The following is a 19,225-nucleotide window of genomic DNA, read 5'->3' as shown; positions in this document are numbered from 1 at the left end:
AGTTAATGCCAAATACTTTATTTCTGGTACATGAGCCTTCATTTGGCCGCTAGAGGGCCATGAAAACTTGTGTCCCAAGATTTTTAGACTCATCTACCTATGAACTATATGAAACAAAAAAAATGGTTGGCATTGCAGCACTGGCAACAGTTGCCAGATGTGAATTCTTTTTTCCCAGTATTCCTGTTGTTGTTTAGTCGTTTAGACTAAACAGACCAGAGCACACCAGGCACTCCTGCCTTCTACTGCCTCTACTGCACTTTGGTCAAACTCATGCTGGTAGTTTCGAGAACACTGTCCAACCATCTCGTCCTCTGTCATCCCCTTCTCCTTGTGCCCACAATCTTTCCCAACATCAGGGTCTTTCCCAGGGAGTCTTCTCTTCTCATGAGGTGGCCAAAGTATTGGAGCCTCAGCTTCACGATCTGCCCTTCCAGTTTTCCTACCCCACTATAATAATGAATATAACCTTTACATCCCATGCTGTGTATCCTGAATCTCCTTTCTGGCTGTGGGCGAATAACATCAGCAGACCTCACTTGGCACTGTTGGTCACTGCCAAGGTAGCCCTTCTTCTAGCTCCTGCCACAGGTTTGCATGTAGGGACATGGTGGTAAAACATTTCTTTTCAACTGAACGTATCTTAGAACTATAATGCTAGAAATATGCAACCATCCTTAGCAATTTTGCCCATGCAACAGAAGAACCCATCCTGCTATATATATGCTATATATATTTTTAAGCATCAGAAAGCTGGAAGAACCACTAGGCCTCTAGGGTGCTGTTGGTTTATCTTGTGAGGTTGTATGTATTCTCACTGAAGTATCTTGATCAAAGTGCCTGGTTGGCCACATCCTTACAGGGGTTTAAGGGCATCCTAGGCAGGCTAACTGAAAACCCCCTCTCCCTATTCAGGCAGTATTGGATTATTTGATGTGAATCCCTTGGTTGCTAACTGTGAACCTGCTTATTCCTCACTTTTCTTTGGATGCAGGATGCTTCAGAGTATTGTGTTGGGCTGGATCCCAGGTCTAACAGCAGGAGACACTTAAACAGACTGTATTGTTGCAATATTTCTAATAAAATCATCTGGCCTAAATACTCTAAGGGATGACCAGAGGGGATCCTGAAAAGCTTATACACACAACCCACAGCAGCCAGCCAACTGGCCTAGAATGGATTCTTTCCTAGTGGTTAATATGTTCAGCTGCAGATGAATTCAGTTTTGACTCAGGCCAAAAGGCAATGGCTGCACCGCCAAAGTACTCTGGGTGATTTCATGGAATATGGATTGTTCAACAATGCACTTGCCAAAGACTGAACTATTCCAAACCCTACAAGTGTCCCTATTTTCCAGGGGCAGTCCTGGATTTACAGAAGCTATCCCAGTTTCTGATTTGATCCCAGAACGTCCCGCTTTTCCTTAGGATGTCCCTATTTCCATTGGAGAAATGTTTGAGGGTAAGGAGTTTAGAAGACACATGAAGGAAGCCCTGTACAGGGAAGTGTTTTATTTAAAAAAAGTGTTTAATCTTTTATTATGTTTTTATATGTGTTGGAAGCTGCCCAGAGTGGCTGGGGCAACCTATTCAGATGGGCGGAGTATAAATAATAAAATTATTATGAATACTGTAATATTATGGAATACAATGTCCCTGTTTTCATCGGAGAAATGTTGGAGGGTGTGCTATCCCTTTTAGGAGGCATTTTCAAATTTCAGTCAATGGGTGCCATGTAGAAAGCTTTCTCAGAAAAGCTTATATTCTGTTAGAAATGTTGCATGAGGCCGTGCTTAGCCTTAGATACTGTCCCCCCCCCCATTTTGTCTGTTATTTTCCTTTACTTCCTCATTTAGCATAGCTACGTGTCTGGGTTTAATCAGGAATACACAAGGAAAAGAATTACTTTTCCATATTGTGGTGCTCAACAGGACCTTTGGATATAAATGCTCGTCAAAAAGACCAACGGGTATAAGTCATGAGTGGGGACCCTCTGGCCCTACAGACATTGTTGGCCACCAGTTCCCATTAGTCACAGCTAGTATGGTCAGTGGTCAGGAAGGAAGGCCACAAGCTCCCCATCTCTAGTATAAATGCTACTTCAAAGTGTCTTCCTCTCATTCTTTCCTTGCTTGACAGTTCGATCCTATACATGTCTGTTCAGAAGTGTGCCTAACTGAATTCAAGGAGACTTACTCCCAGGTAAATGAATACAGTCACACCTTGGAAGTTGAACGGAATCCATTCCATAAGTCTGTTATTCCAAAACATTCCAAAACATTCCAAAACATTCGGAAACCAAAGCACGGCTTCTGATTGGCTGCAGGAAGCTCCTGCAGCCAATCGGAAGCCCCATCGGATATTCGGCTTCCAAAAATAGTTCGCAAACTGGAACAGTCACTTCTGGGTTTGTGGCGTTCGGGAGCCAATTTGTTTGAGAACTAAGTTGTTTGAAAACCAAGGTATGACTGTATAGGACTGGAGCCAGAGTTCAGCCTCCCCGCAGATGAAGAAGAATTGTTATTATTTAAGGAAAGCTGGGCAGCTGGTTCAAAACTTTAGGCAATGGAAAACTGCAAGGTATTCACATAAATTATTCTCATTCTGTGTTATATGATGTGAATATCACATATAATAACCACTGATTGTGCTGTTTATATATATAACACAGAAACTAAGACAAACCATAGTTTTCTAAATATCTACTGTTAACATCTATGAATCGCATCCTTCATTAAGATGCCCTGTCTTGAAAATTCATTTTGTTCTATTCCCAGCGTTATCGAAGGTTTACTTTGATAGCCATCCTTACAATTTTTGTTGGAGTGCAGCTCTTTATGCCTCCAAAAGGTAAATAATACATGACAAAGATCTACTGAAGTTATGGAACCTCTGACTAGCATTTTCCTTTAAATATTAAAGATTATTTTTCGAAGTTGTTTGAACTATGATCAGTTGCATGCAACTATTTCCCTGTTAGAAGGGAAATATGCCAGACTCAGCCATTTTACCCCTTTGATATCCATGCATACTAATGTTTGGTAGGAATTCTTATTAATGATTTCAGTGCAGTCTAAACTGTACACAAGTTCTCAACTGATTATTTAATTCTGAATGAAAGGCAAAAATTATATTGTCTGACTTGAGGTTTGCTAACATTCTGCGCATTCTTTATTTTGCAACCAGAAGAACACGCAATTCCAACTTTGCACTTTCAATATTGACGTCCGGTTAGGGACATAGGAGAAATTTGTTTTGTTCAGATTTTAAGCCGAGCCTTCCTAATTCACATTTTGTGAAACAACATGTGAACTGAAACACAGCTGCCTTTTAAAGTTTGCATTCCTCTGAATCCTGAGATACATTCCAGGCCCAATCAACCCAGAAGAAGAGCCAGTGTGGTGTAGTGGTTAGAATGTTGGACTAGAAACTGGAAGATCCGAGTTCTAATCCCCACTCGGCTGTGAAGCTCACCGGGTGACCTTAGGCCAGTCTCTGCCTCTCACCCTAACCTACCTCACTGGATTGCTGTGAGGATTAAATGAAGAGTGGGGAAGCCATGTACGCCACCTTGAGGTCCTTGGAGAAACAACGGGGGATACCAATGCAATAAATAAATAAGCAAGTTTTCCTAGGCAAGCCCCTTTGAAATGAACGTGAGCCGCTCCAGAATTCTCTAGCACAAACTCCATTCATTTCAGTGGGTCTTGCACTAGCGACCTTTTGCTTTGCCCTTTGGTAAAACCATATGGTAAAACCATATGGGACGCGGGTGGCGCTGTGGGTTAAACCACAGAGCCTAGGACTTGCCGATCAGAAGGTCGGCGGTTCGAATCCCCGCGACGGGGTGAGCTCCCATTGCTCGGTCCCTGCTCCTGCCAACCTAGCAGTTCGAAAGCACGTCAAAGTGCAAGTAGATAAATAGGTACCACTCCGGCGGGAAGGTAAACTGCATTTCCGTGCGCTGCTCTGGTTTGCCAGAAGCGGCTTAGTCATGCTGGCCACATGACCCGGAAGCTGTACTCGCCCTATAGAGCGAGCTGAGTGCCGCAACCCCAGAGTCGGCCACAACTGGACCTAATGGTCAGGGGTCCCTTTACCTTTACCTTGGTAAAACCATAACATTCACCGAGAAGTGCAAATAAGATTTGTTCCGACAGCATTATATGTCCCTAAACAACATCAGAACACAGTGTTTTGTGAGTTGGCGAAAATCCCAGCTACAAAGGTTACATTTATTGTGGCAACGAAGATCCACTCTTTGCTGTATTCCCTTGCCTGATGCAGGGCTTGAGCCGCACAGAAGTCCGAACATACATGTGAAATGCAGAGTTCAAGACAGTGGTTTTGAAGAAGTTGCTCAATAGCACAGCACTTTGTAAACGCTTGGTTTTTGCTGAGTGGCACTTCATGACCTGCTTGCAGGGGTCAGCAGATCACAGCTTGTGTGCTAAGATCCTTGAGATAGCACAGGAATTTTTGTTTGTTTGTTTAATGTGGTCTTCATATCCAACTGGGAAGGGCAGTGTCATTGATTTTTTTAAGAAACATTTTTCTATTGTAGTAGAAGTGTTTAGAGTGTAGGTTTTCTCCAGCACTTTCCAGGCAAATTCCCCATTTTGTTTTATTGTAAACTTTTTGGGGGGAAACGAATGCTGAAAACAAAATTTGAAGATGCACTTTAGGGAGCTGCGTTTATTCATGAAGTCTATAATGATATATTTATCTTATATACAGAACCAGGCTTGTAGATAAAAATGAGGTGGGAGGAAGGAAATTACAGATGTGACTCTGAGCTCTGAGTTGAAACAGCAGATGAAGTCTTATGTAAAAACAAATTCAGTGAGGGAGCTGTGCTTTGAAAGAGATAGATTTAAATGATAGAGAAATCATGTTATTTAATAATGGATAAAGATATACCACAACGGGGATATTTGATGTAGTTGCCAACTGCTGTTATGCTCCCTATAGATAGCTTCTTTGCTAATGCCTTGAAAAATAATATTTATTTCCCTAGTGACCTTTTTTGGGCTGCCATGAATTTGTGATTATTATTTTTATAGCCTTTAGAGTTCTCAGTTTGTTGTAAGGAATGACCCAACAGCAAGTTTCATCTTGGGGTGATGTGGGGTCTCTCACGCGGAATCCTAAACAGGACAATTGCTTGCTTTCCAACTGAATTCACTAAGATATATGTGGAATATTCTAAAAAATGTCAGACTTTGAGACAAAGACCTTGATGTTTACTGCAAGGCTTGGCATGGGAAGGAGTAATGGAGGCATCCTTGCTCTTCGGGTAAATCAGTGGTAGCTAATGGGGTGCTCTCTAGATGTTTTGGACTACAATGTCCATCATCCTGGACCATTGACTATGTTGGCTAAGAATGATGGGAATTGTAGTCCAAGTCAGAGGGAAAGTAGGCTTTCAGCAGTTCTGCCTTCTCTCCGTTACCCAATATCATTTCTCTGTCTTCTCCACGCAGAAGACATACTACTTGCTTGTTCTTCCTCTTGCTTCAAAAAGGTGCTGAAGCAATGTTTGATATAAGCTTTCCATGTGGAGACCTGCACACTTTGTTCACTTACTTATCTATTTTTAAAAGCATTTACCCGGCCAGTGATCAGGGATGATGGGAATTGGAGTTGAACAACGTATGGAGGTTACCACGTTGGCTTCCCCCAATCTAAAGATTTAGTATTCTTCAGCTCGGGTCATTTCTTGTCACAATTTCCTATATGCGTTTAAAATGGATCTTATTGAAAAGCCATTCTCTAATTTTGCATCCACTCTCATTATCTGGCTTCCCGTCCCCCTCAGCGTCTCATTGGCCTAGAAAAGCCCAGCTCCTTCCCTCTTGCTGCTTCTGTTCTGTTGAGCGTTGCATTCTCCACTTCTCCTGTGAGCTCCCTTCACAGTTCTCTTCATAACCAGTTCAATTATCGCATGCACAGAACTTTGTAACTTTGGTGGCTTTTCTAATTTCACGACTTGCAGTTTCTCCCCAGCTAGTAGGAAAATGGAGATTGGTAGCTGTGCATGTTATTCTGAAAGCATAGAGCTGATTTATTTATTTTGAAACGAAAGACTATTCACATTCAGAGACCTTCATTTAGTTTGGGCCTTATTCCAAACTATCCCTCATGTAACAGGGAGAAAAAAAGATGAACTTGGGTTTGAATAGATTGTGGGACTCATTCAGGATTCAGACCTAAACAAGCTTAGTAGAGAGTAAGTCTCATTGAACTCACAGATCTTACATCTTCTGCTCTCTGATTTTTAGACATTACACCATCCATAATGCAGATCAGACAGAAAGACAGGATTATACCAACTATAGACAACAATTGTGAGGTAAATGGCAGGCCCACTGAAGTTAATAGACATGTCTAAAGCTACAATCCTAATCCCACTTACCTGAAAGTAAGGCCAATTTAATTCAATGGGACTTACTTCTGACTAGCAATGATATGGATCGTGCTATAACTTATGCCCAGTTCAGGATGCAAATGCGTCCAACAAGTTATAATTCTCATTTGTTTTACAAACTAAGTGCCATTCCATCAAGAAATTCTTTTCCAGTTTGAAATGTAAAATAAGGTGCTACACTAGATCAGGCTGCTTTGCAGATTTTATGCAAACAATTTTTTAATATAAGCCCTTTACTCTCAGATGAAATTCTCATCTGTTGAAACTGTGGCTGATCATTGCGCAGTTATTTCAACTACAAAGTCAGCTGCAGTGCAAGTGCAGAAGTTGTGGGTAGAAGCGAAGAAATTCTGTCTTTAACATTAACTTTTTTCCTCTCATTAATCATTTTGAAACTAGGTGCTTAGAGCAGTCTGAACCAAGCAACCTTTTCTTCGATGAGCATATCTTTTTGGTTGAATTCTCTTGATTGTTTCTTACTTCCCCCTCCATCCAGATCTAAAACTCTTCCTTTTTTGTTTTTGTTTTAAACCTGGCTTTGGAAGTGGGGAGCATGGGGGCGGCGGCGATAGAATAAGACGTATGTTCTTAGCCCATAAGGATGCATATGGCAATTTTGCAGAATTCCCAAGATTTATCAGAGAGAGCCGATTCCAACCTAGTTCTGAATCAAGATGGAGGTTGCCCTTCACAAATTCAAAGGCTCATGTAAGGAATGTTCTGCCTTTGAAAATTCCTATATGAAATGACCTGATATCCATCTCTCAGTGCAATGTGAAGCTTAGCTGTTCACTAGGTATTTTACTTCTTCCAAATATCATAACAATGTGACACAGTTCTTGGCAGTTTGAATATATCCCAGTACACATTTAAACAGGTATGTGTGTGTGTGTGTGTGTGTGAGAGAGAGAGAGAGAGAGAGAGAGAGAGAGTTAGTTTCAAATACCTATTTTGAGATGGGTTTTCTTAAAACAAATTAAGGAGATTAATGCAGAAACAGAACAGAATGGGTATCTATAAAAATTGTCAAGACGGGCCAGAAATGGATTGATTTGTCTGTTCCTAAAAAGGTAAAGGTACCCCTGCCCGTACGGTCCAGTCTTGACAGACTCTAGGGTTGTGCGCTCATCTCACTCTATAGGCTGCAGACTGTCTGCAGACACTTCCGGGTCACGTGGCCAGTGTGACGAAGCTGCTCTGGCGAGCCAGAGCCGCACACGGAAACGCTGTTTACCTTCCCGCTAGTAAGCGGTACCTATTTATCTACTTGCACCCGGGGGTGCTTTCGAACTGCTAGGTTGGCAGGCACTGGGACCGAGCAACGGGAGCGCACCCCGCCACGGGGATTCGAACCGCCGACCATACAATCAGCAAGTCCTAGGCGCTGAGGTTTTACCCACAGCGCCACCCGCGTCCCTAGGCTCCGTTCCTAGGCTCATGTTAAACAACTGTAGGAATTCATAGAGAAGTTGCTTTTCAACAGTAATTAGTACGGTGGTTTGGGTAATTACTACAATGGTTTGAGTATGTGGGAGGGGGTGACACATTTCAAGAGAACATGTACAGTATCTATTGAATTGATACTCTTGGGGGATATACAATTTCCCACTCCATTTCCTTAGTGGGTTCCCCTCCCCTTTACCTTCATCATCAGGGACATTTGCATCTGATGTCACACTTTCATAGCTTGGTGAGGTTACTAATGAACCATGTTGATGAATCCCCCATGCATTGGACCTGGAGGCTCACTGCACAGGCCTGCTGTCACTACGTAACTCACTAGCCTTTTCTGCCTCCGAGAACATTTTCTCTGATGTTTTTGTAGAGCTCCGTTCAAGCAGAGGACCTTGCGTTGTCCGTTTCCCTGCAGTAAGGTAAATGTCATCTTTTAACTTAAATCCCACTTCCACTTCCAATGAAGGCTTTGTTCCATGGAAGGCAAGCTGTTGCTGTAGCAACATAATCTATTTCCCTTTTGTTAATGAAATAGACAAATAATGGAGGAGCACAATAGATGGGAACCTTGATAGACACCCAGACAGAAGAGCAGCACCTGCTGCGCAAAAATTAATTTTCCACAGTGCCTTCTGAAACATTTCAGGAGGAAAGAGCCAGGAAAAAACATTTCTGAGTAGAGTCGCATCTCTCTTTGATAGATTCCCCTGTCCCCTCCTAGCGAAGGCTCAAATTTTGCGCTTGGATACGTAATGCTGAAGGACAACAATTGCAACTGCCGTTTATATGGCGCCTGCTGTGGATTCCCTGTTCCCATTAAGGGAAATGAAATTGTAGATTGCAGAATGATGATCAAAGCATAATTGCCTGATCAGATTGTTGGATTCCTAGGGCCTACCAAAACTGTGATAACTGTCCTCGTGCAGAGAATATGCCATCTCAGGCAGTTCAATTGAAAAGTCTGCCAATGAATTGTTCCTCGGTCAGGATAAGGAAAAGGAGAAGAAGCAGGTCAGAGAGGTAGATGAGCAAACTTTCTATGGTTGATTTAAAAAATATATATATTTAAAGATTTTAAATTGCATGTCACCTGTGTGAATAGTTGAAGTGGGACTATCCATTCATTAGAATAGCACCATAAAGGTAAAGGTAAAGGGACCCCTGACCATTAGGTCCAGTCATGACCGACTCTGGGGTTGGCCAGCATGACTAAGCTGCTTCTGGCGAACCAGAGCAGTGCACGGAAACACCATTTACCCCGTTTACCTTCCCGCCGGAGCGGTACCTATTTATCTACTTGCACTTTGGTGTGCTTTCAAACTGCTAGGTTGGCAGGAGCAGGGACCGAGCAATGGGAGCTCACCCGTCGCAGGGATTCAAACCGCCGACCTTCTGATCGGCAAGTCCTAGGCTCCGTGGTTTAACCATACAGGTTTATTTATTGGGGGGGGGGCTCACTATATACAACAAACCACTTTACAATAAAAATGCAACAATTCAACAATTCAAGATTATTATTATTATTTTTAAAAAACAACCAGATAAAACAAGATAAAATCAACAATAAAACTGAGCAGTGCACAAAACCAAAATTAAGAGACAGAACTCAGAAAACGTTGGGTAAGTGTGTAAGCATTTAAGAGGTGGTCAAAAGTTATTATCGTTTCCACTTCATAAATTACCTGAGGAAGAGTGTTCACATACCTTCCAACATTCCTTAGATGAAAATAGGGACATTTCTCAGCTCCCAAAATTGATGTTCATCGTCACCCCATTTTTGTCAATGCCCCCAAGTATTTCCTGTCAGAAGAAGGACGAGTGCCACCACCAACTCATCACAGCACATGCCCCCTCCACTATTTTGAGAAAACCCCTTAAACCTGATTTTGATTTGATTCTTTGGTAGATTTACAAAAAGGAAAACAAACACCAATAAATAGCATTTTAGAAAGGGGGAAGATTAGACACAGGCACACAAATGTGTGTGTGTGTGTGTGTGTGTGTGTGTAAATAAATTCAAGACTCTGCTTTCCTTATCTTCCTGCCCAGAGCTAGCTCATCATGCAGGGCTGGACGCCAGTGGCAGCAGCTTCTCCTCCTCTTCAACTGCTCCCCAGCAGCTGTTATAACCTGCCCAAATGAGGTTGGGGGCAATGGCCAGGGAGAGGCCATAGAGAGACAATGGGATACTCCCTCTCAGCCCTGCCACCACCACCAATTGGGACAAGCTCTGGCTCATCCTCCTCCCTGTGATCGACATTGGTGGCACACATAGGGACATTCCGGGATCAAATCAGATGCCGGGATGGCTTTCATAATTCTTGGACCGTCCCTGGAAAATCAGGACACATGGAAGGTACGTGTTCGGATGATGGATGTCACTAATGAGAAGGTCTGTTTCTAGGTTCCACAGGAACCTAGGAAGGAGCCTTATGTTAAATCAGACCATTGGTCTGACTACCTCAATTTTGTCTAAGGTAAAGGTAAAGGGACCCCTGACCATTAAGTCCAGTCGTGGCCGACTCTGGGGTTGCGGCGCTCATCTCGCTTTATTGGCCAAGGGAGCCAGCGTACAGCTTCCAGGTCATGCGGCCAGCATGACTGAGCTGCTTCTGGCGAACCAGAGCAGCACACGGAAATGCCGTTTACCTTCCCGCCAGAGTGGTACCTATTTAGCTACTTGCACTTTGGCGGGGATTCAGTTTTGTCTACCCTGACCAATAGTGGTTCTTCAGGATTTCAAATGTTTATGTGGGTCTCTCCTGGCACTACCTAGAGATGCTAAGGATTGAACCAGGGCCTTCTTCAGGAAAAGCAAATGCTCTGTCACTGAGCTACAACCCCAAACACTTGTGTGCACTTGAATCAGCTCTTCTTCATGATATTCTTAAGGAGAGGGGGGGAAATATGTGGGGCGAACTGGAAAGCAGCCATAAATTAAACACACACGGCAGTTTTGCATCCAATCCTATTCCACCACTTGTGGTAAACAGAGGCTTGAATCACAACAGATAAGGTGGGGGCCCTACACAAAATAAGAACTCTATTCCCTGAAGTATTTTTCTTGTTGCAGCATTGCAGCAACAATAAGGGAACGTCCAAGTCTGATTTTAAAGATGGATGTTGCATCTTCCCCCTCCCCATGGAATTCCAGTGGAGGGCAGTGCAGTACCATATAAGGGTTTTCACCCCATGGCTGTGCAACAGTACAGTAATGGCATAGCCAGATTTAAGTCTGGGCAGTTAATCTACTTCCAAGCTAACAGACATGAATGGCTCAAGAAACCAAGCTGCTGTGATAATTAATATCACAGCAGACACACACACACACACACACACACACACACACACGCACACACACAAAATACTGAACCATACGAGCAGTCCAGACTTTTTCTTGGACATAATTAAGAAAAATTAACTGCCAGATTATGTTGTGCATATTTTCCATCGCAACATGTTGACATCAGGCAACATGTAAGAAATGCGCTAACAAAATATTTCCCCCTCTTATAGGATTGGCAAAATTGTGTCTGGGATCTACTGCCTCAGACTGCAGGTGAGGGCTCCTATTACGGCATGATCGTCCATGTAAGTCCTTGTATATAGAAATCTAGTGTATCAGGGAGAAGGCTAAAGCACCCTTCCTCTGGCATCTATTTTACTACATGGAAGGGGTTTTCTGAATAGGGTAGGACCCAGCCATGTCAGGTGGTGTAGCCCATAGGCAGCTTTATCTTCCCAGTGAGAATGAGATCAGAATAACACTAGGATTTCCCAGGTATTAGCAAGTAGTTTAGATCCTGTGGTGATGATAACAAAATAGTTTCGAGACCATTTACCCCATTTTGTTCCTTTATTAGATATCTGGCATGGGAGATGTAATCTGAACGTGTGCAGTGTGTACATGCACCCCTACACACTTGTAAACAAAACTTGCACAACTGTAAAATTCAACATGAAAATGGTGATACATACCAACTCCCCCCAAACCAGGCACCTTCTATATGTTTTGGACTACAACTCCTGTCAGCCTCAACCAGCATGGCCAGTGTTCAGGGATGATGGGAAATGTAGTCCAAAAACATCTAGCAGGGGCCACATTGTGGGGAGCTTGACGTTTACAATCATTTCAAAATTAGGGATATTGGAAAGGTATGGATTCGTGTCAATTTCATACGTTCACAGCCAGATCACTTCTCTCAGGCTCCATGCCTTTCTTGGAAGACCTTAAAGGGACAGCCTCTGGCTTGGAGCCTAACAGTTTTCCGACAATTCCTACAAGGCTTCTTGTCTGGACCTATAAGCTGTAGGGTTCGCCTCTGTAGAGCGTACCATTCACCAGGGGTGTAAGTTCTGAAGGTACAGGTGCCAGATTTCCTGGTTCTAGGGTTCCTGGTTCAAGAGGATCTAATGGGCTTTGGATCTAGTCGAGTTCCAAAACCTCTGTTCTCTCATGCCACTGGTCTGATGGCTCTGGCCCTTCTTTGTCTTAGTCAGCTCAAAGTAGATATGCTGAGAGATTTCTCTGGTGCAAACGGGTAGCATCAGCTTTCTGCCAGAGATGCTTGAACTTGTATGTCAGGACCTGGGAGAACCGACTACTTTCTTCAGCTCTTCCCCGTTCTCCTACTCTAGATAAGCTTAGTGAGTTCTTGAGGAATAAAGGAAGAGGTAACAGAGCACCCAGACACATTTTCTAGCATGTTCATGTGAAGAATGCACAACAGATCAAGACCCTTTCAGGATAAGGCCAGGTATCCCTGTGGATCCCAAATTAAGACTGTCTTTCTGCAGAGTTTTGCTAATGTATATAGCCTGGAAACGCAGGGCAGATACAAATGAGCTTCAGGAACCGGAAACGGTGGCAAACTGTGCCAACATGGTGCATTGCACACAATCCAGAGATGAAAGCACAAGAAGGAAGAACCTGTCTAATGCATCAGTTATTCCACACCATAGAAAGACCGTGTAATTCAGAAATCCAGAATCAGAGCATAAAATCTGGATGAAGAGAACTTTGGAACTAGGGATGCCTATTCCGTGAAGTCCTGGGTTAGTAACTACCACATGTCGTGGAAAGCCTTCCGGATGGCAAGTTCAGCAGCTGCCAATGGACTTCCTGGATGACGCAGTCTCAATGGGTGTGTGACTTTTGAAGCAGAATCAGAAACTTTAAATTAAATACAAACATGCATCTGCAGGTAGGCTTCACCACCCCCCAGCATAAAACTTGGAAATCTCTCCCTGGTGGTACAGTTTAGAAAATGAATTCTAGCTGTGCTTTCAAATTATACTTTGTCTTTCCTCTAATTAAGGAAGTTAACTACAATGCAACAATTTATAAACTCGGGGCAGATGTTAAAGGGTGGAGAAAAACTATCACTAATTTGGCGTAGAAATGGGAGGCCATCTGTACCCTGAGTAACAACATATTTCACTCATTTCAGCACCAGCGATGTGAATACAGTATTCCAGCATTTGAATACTGTAGCTCTTTCAGTATTTGGAACAGATTACCCATGGTCTTGCTGTTAAAAGCCTTCTGAGAATATTGTAACAATTAGCACCACCCTATGTGTTCCAAAGCAAACTTTTCTCATATCTTCTGTTAAACTTCAATCTATGCCCTCCCTTCGCTCCGATCCTGCATACAGAATTTATTAGTTTTAAAATCCACTTAGGAGAGTGGCTGTTAAAATGATAAATGAGCAACTTTATTTGGTTAAAAGCAGAGTGGAACCTCCAAGTCTTTAAGGCAGAGCGTTCCAAACATTTCATGTCGGTGACACACTTTTTAGACATGCATCATTTTGTGACACAGAAATTCAGTTTTACTAGCAAACTGGAGGCTAAACTAACCCCTTTCCAGCCCCGGGAGGAGTGCAGGGAGTGTTTGCAGGACACACCTACACACTGCAGTCAGCACACTAACATATCACGACACACAGTTTGGAAAGCTCTGCTTTAACGCAATAGTGGGGCACCTTTTACAGCCCCAGGGCCACATTCCATTGTAGATCACCTTCTGGGGGCCACGTGCCAAAGAGGTGTGACTTTTACCTGTGTACAATAGTCTGCATTCCTGCGAAGCAAAAACCAGAGGTTTTAACACACACTAACACACAGTCTCTCACACACATACACAAACATTCAAGCCAGGTGCCTTCAAGCCAGACAAAAGTACTTGAGGGTAGGGCCAGGGACAGTGTGGTGTGTGGCCTAGGGAGAGTCCCAAAGAGGGCTAGAGGGTCACATTTCCTGCCCTTGCTTTAAGGCCCATTTAATAATATCCAGAGGAGACAAATGTACATCCTGTAGGAGGGATTTCCTGAAGGAATGGGGTTGGTATTTGGTTATCACAAAATCTCCATTTATTCTGCCCAACAACCAGTAAGAGTGTTCAGTAAGGCCCAGGATTTTCCTCAGAAAATTGGATTGGATGCATTCCAACGATTGGTTAACTGCAGTAATCCATAATGGAATGTCGTAAAGAAGTTTTGGGGCTACTTTGGCGTTAAAGACCTTTAGAGTAGCTGGAACGAACCGATTCCCTCTGTTAAAGAAGAAATGGGTGGTGGCCACATCCAATGTCCTCTTAGCCACCTTCCAAGGGAGCAAAGAAGAAAATAAAAGTGAAGCACGTAAAAATAATGCTTGATAGATTGATTGCCTTTCAAACACACATCTCAAGGTGATGTACAAGATACCAGCAAAAGCCCATCTCCAGCTCATTCCCAGTTAAATGTAGTGCAGAAAACAAACACACAAACAAAGCAGACCTGTGACAGAGACCCATTCATCCAGGTGGGAATACCAAGCCAGTCAGAACAAAAATGACTTCATCTGTTTCTGGGAACTGCAGATAGTGGGCACCTGTTTTGTCTTGACAGGGATGCTACGCCACAGAAGAGGGAGAGCCACAAAGACAGCCCTGCTCTGAATTATTGTGGATTTAACAACACTTCAGTCCTTAACTGTAACTACTAAATTAAATATATTTAAATGGAAAGAAGAGTCATTGTTCAAAGCAAGCATTTAATAATCTAAAAATAAAAATATATGGTACTTACTGAATTACAAACTCTTGAAATCTCTCTCTCTGGAAGCCACTATCTATTCTGATTTTTTCTTTTTGAAATCCTCAGACAATGTGCCAATTTTTATATCACCAATTGTCCCCAAGCTCTTTCATACTTATTCTTTAAGTGATAGTAATGGATATTTGCCTAAGATAAACCTTCCATCACTTCGATTCATACCATCAAATGCATAACAAGCTCTTTGTCAAACTGAGATTAGCAGATGCTGTTGCTGAAATGACCTGAAGCCCAAGGAAAGAGTTTTGTTAAATAAAATAAAAGCCATTAATAGCTGTGTGTTTTCCATTCAACAATGGCTGTGAAAAGGCTGTGCTGAGCTGTAGCCATTTTTTCTTGGGGAAAGCACCCTGTTATCAAAAGGGAAAGATTTTGTACATTGATATGTGCTTCAGTTTCTATGAAGGATATGACCACTGTCTCACCTCTGCTCAACACCGATTGGGAGGAGAGACAATCTTCCTAGCCACAGATGCCACAGATTCATTTCAGAAAGGAGTTTGCATGTGCAGAATCCCTTAGATCTGTGATGCTGCTTTCACTCAGACACTGTCATCAGATAGTTAGTCTTCACGAGAACAATATGATAATATGGTTGAGTCCATAAACCACCCCCAAACAGTTCATGGGAATCATTCCTAAAAGCTTATCCTGGGAGCCAACCCACAGCCACCAATTAACTTCCTTTATCATTACTTAAGTGTGGAACAAGTTGGGTGGCTGGTTCTGTTTCACTGGAATCCCTCCAGCAATTTATAATTCCCAGAACATTTCTGCACTCTAGCGACGCCCGTCTCTGAGCCACACAGCCTATGAAGAATGATGTGTCTCCAGCTATGCCTCTCTCACAGATGCTTTAGGGTCGTGGAGGAGAGGAATTAAGTGGTTACAATGAACCATGCAGGACCAAAAAAGAAGTCTTTTTTTGAAAGATGAAGGCTTCTAGTAGTATTACAATAACTTAAATGAACAGCATGACAGAGCGATCCATTGGGTATCAACTGGAGATGGGGAATTATGGGAGATTCATAAGAGTTTGGGTATTCTCATTTGCCAAAGAATTAAGATACTTTTGTTATATTTATCTGATAACATAAGTGCTAGTGTTCTTCCGGATAGGTAATTATGCAAAATCCTATAATGTGCACTTGACATTTCTCAAGCTTGTGCTGTAGAGCACATACTATCCCAGATCCTGCATGGTGGAAAACAAATTGATGAGAATTGTGCTATTTAAAGTCAGCAAGCAAAAGCCTGTTTATTTCCAAAATAGTTAACTGCTAAGCCCTAAGTCAGAACTATGTTTTTTTTAAAAATAAAAACCTATGTATTTGCATCATCTCAGTGCCATTCCTGCTGGTCCTCATTACCCAGATTGCTCTGTTGTGTTTGATGCTGAAGAGACCCATGACCTCACCAAAACAATTTTTGTTAACTCAAACCATTATCTTGCAACACAAAGGCCTGAGACACATCTGTCAACAACTGCGCTGCCAACTCACCCCACAAGTATTTGATTATGATTTCATAAACAGGAACATTTCTCCAAAAATCTTTCACAAATATTCTAGCGGGCAAGAGAGGAGTATGAAGACAGCCGAGTTAAACAAAGGAAGCTACACTGCAACACAAACTGGGTTGTTGTTGTTGTTTTGCTCCCTTCCCCCAACCTTGGCAGATTAAGCAACTCAAGAAACACCCAGGTTAAGCAACTCAACCTTGGCAGATTAAGCAACTCAAGAAACACCCAGACCTGAAGAGTCATGAAGTACAGATAATTGCAAAAAGCAGTTGCTTCTTCTGTTGGAGCCTTACATCCAACAAAACAAAGCAACCTTATCATGATGCAGTTCTTAAATGTAATCGCTGGTGATTTAAAAAAGCAGATTTGGTGCACATCAGACACTCCTCAGCCGTCCCATTGAAATGAATGCTGTGTAACAGCAGAGCTAAGAGCTTATGTTTCTCTGATTTCCATGAGACTGTGGCACACTAATGTGGGAGTGAGCCCCATTGAACTCAAGGTGACTTACTTCTAAGTAGACATATGTGGCTTTAGTTCTTTCACCTTTTTTGATCCAGTGGCCTGATTTCCCCTTGTGGTGCGTGTGTCACATGGCAGCCATGGGTATGTGTAGGCCACCATGCACAGGAGTCCCGAACACACAGAGAGACATGCACAGACACACGTGGGGACACATCCCTCCACCTCAGCTAATCCGTGCAGAATACTGCTGCTCCATCCCTGCTCACCAAAATGATCAATGGCATCTCCATTGGGGTTCTGGGCCATGTGGAGAGTTTTAAACTTCTCCACCCAGTGCTGTGGTATGTCATTTAAATTTTTGCTGCCGTGAAAACTGGTAAGATCTTGGGGCAGTGGGGAGAGAAACTTCTTGCTTGGGAAGTGCATCTTACTGCTGGTTGGGGGTTAGCTTCTCCCATTGTCTAGGATTGTACTGTGAGGATTCCTTACATCACTCATACATGGACACGCAGCATAGTTAATGTAGTAGATTTTTTGTATTCAAAGAAACGGCCTGTCATGGCTATGATAAGCGATGATAAGTATTCCTATAAGATACATGTGCTTTGAACCCCTTGTTTGTCACATTCTGAATTTTTTTTAGTAATAGACATGGATAGAAACATAAACTGTGAAGAGATCCTTAACCATTATTCAACACATTGGAGGCCTCTAGATCTCATATCACTTGTGTAAGAATTAAAATGAAGTTTTCCACATTGGCTTTTGCCCTTGAATTTTTGCATAATCCACTGTTGGAATGCAAGCTTCTGTCTTTTCTGCACAGTCAAGTTGTTTGATTTCTGATGCCCTGACAGTGCGACGTTCATAACTTCCAGTTTGGCAGTCCCTGATATTATCCCTTGGGTAATCTGCTTTTCACCATTTCATCTGTAGGAATATCTTCCTAGTTCACTTTACATGAAAAACAACAACAACCCAACATTAGCTAAATAAACAAATCATGTTTTGCATTCCATATTTTTCTGGATATATTCCTTTTGTCAAGCCATTGTACTGTTGTATGTTGAGCTTGACATAGAGTGGGGATTGTTAAAACACGGGATTGCTTGTCACATGATCCATTAGTCTGAAACTTACCAAGAGTCTTTTACTGAGTTCTGCACTCTTGATAGTATTGCACTCTTATTCTAAAGTGAGAACAATTTCTTCTTTTTTTTAAAGAAGGAAAAACCTCAAATCACCCTTGGCTTTGCTAAGTGCAGTTTGAGGTACAGTGCAAAGGAGGAATATATACACATCTCCCCATTTATTGGCAAAGATGGAAAACATACTTCCCTAAAGTACTTTTGACTATTTATCTGAGAGCTTTATAACCCTAACAAATGGGCACTTATGTCTTTGTATTTGTGGGTAAAAGAGGGTTTATTCAACAAAAACATGCACGGCGGTAGCTACTGTGGCTGCCAGATTATTTGCTCTTTGTGTGTATGAATTTCAGCAATTTTTTTTATTCCATCTCCTTTCTTCGGCTTTTGCAAGGCTGTAACCTGCAATATTTGGTGCTTGCAAAATGACTTCAATGGCAGGCTGCTGAGGAGTTGCAACCCCTCCAACCTCCCATGAATTCCTTCCCTGCCTCAACTCTTTGGCGCACTTCACACCAGTCAGCACATTGGAGCTGTATAACTGAGGGTATAACCATTGTTTATAGGTTTTCTGTAGATTTTTATTACAGCTGTGACATTAGATTGATGGACTGTTTCCATCTCGTTCCCTGCCAATTGTGCACTGAATGGATACATGATGGCATGATGGATGTGTGTCGGGGCCACGGCCAGGAGACAGCTGCTGCAAAAACAATCGCTGCAATCTTGATATGGTGCTAACCTTCCTCCACTTTTACTAATTTTTCTTTAACATTGAACAAAACCTGAACGTGCTCCGTGGAAGGCAGGGAAAAGAAGGTGCTTGTGAAAGCGATGCAAGAAAGAACTGCCGCCCCTCTTCCTGGGCCAGTTAGGACAATCCCCTCCTCAGTTAGGGAAAATGTTCTTCAGGAAGCTAACAAAATAGAATGCTGCTATGTTCTAGGAAATGTCAAAGGTGAGCCTGACTAGAAATAAGATTTACTCTTCACTGAGACAAAAAAGAAGGAATGGTTGCTCCTTTGCAGCAGGGAATATTTAGGCTTTGTCTGAGGAGAAGCACAAATTAGCTAAAAGCAACAATATGGAGGAGCTTCCTGGGAGTGGGG

The 19,225-nt window shown here is 42.5% G+C and overlaps 1 long non-coding RNA gene across 4 annotated transcripts in view; it reads right to left on the bottom strand.

The window, feature by feature from the left end:
• The window catches only part of LOC309344017, a 46,315-nt gene that overhangs the window by 9,740 nt on the left and 17,350 nt on the right, over positions 1-19,225 (bottom strand). For 3 of the 4 annotated variants that reach the window (XR_014157532.1, XR_014157533.1, XR_014157534.1), the window contains exon 6: positions 8,069-8,290. The exons of the other annotated variant lie outside the window; for it this stretch is intronic. This is a non-coding gene — a long non-coding RNA (uncharacterized lncRNA). The remainder of the gene's footprint in view (positions 1-8,068; positions 8,291-19,225) is intronic. 4 annotated transcript variants of the gene reach the window in all.

Source organism: Podarcis erhardii (genome assembly GCF_964252035.2).
Source record: "Podarcis erhardii genome assembly, chromosome: 6".
NCBI classification, from domain to species: Eukaryota; Metazoa; Chordata; class Lepidosauria; order Squamata; family Lacertidae; genus Podarcis; species Podarcis erhardii.
The sequence above is the reverse complement of the archived record's forward strand: the minus strand, read 5'-3'. Positions and strand labels throughout refer to the sequence as shown.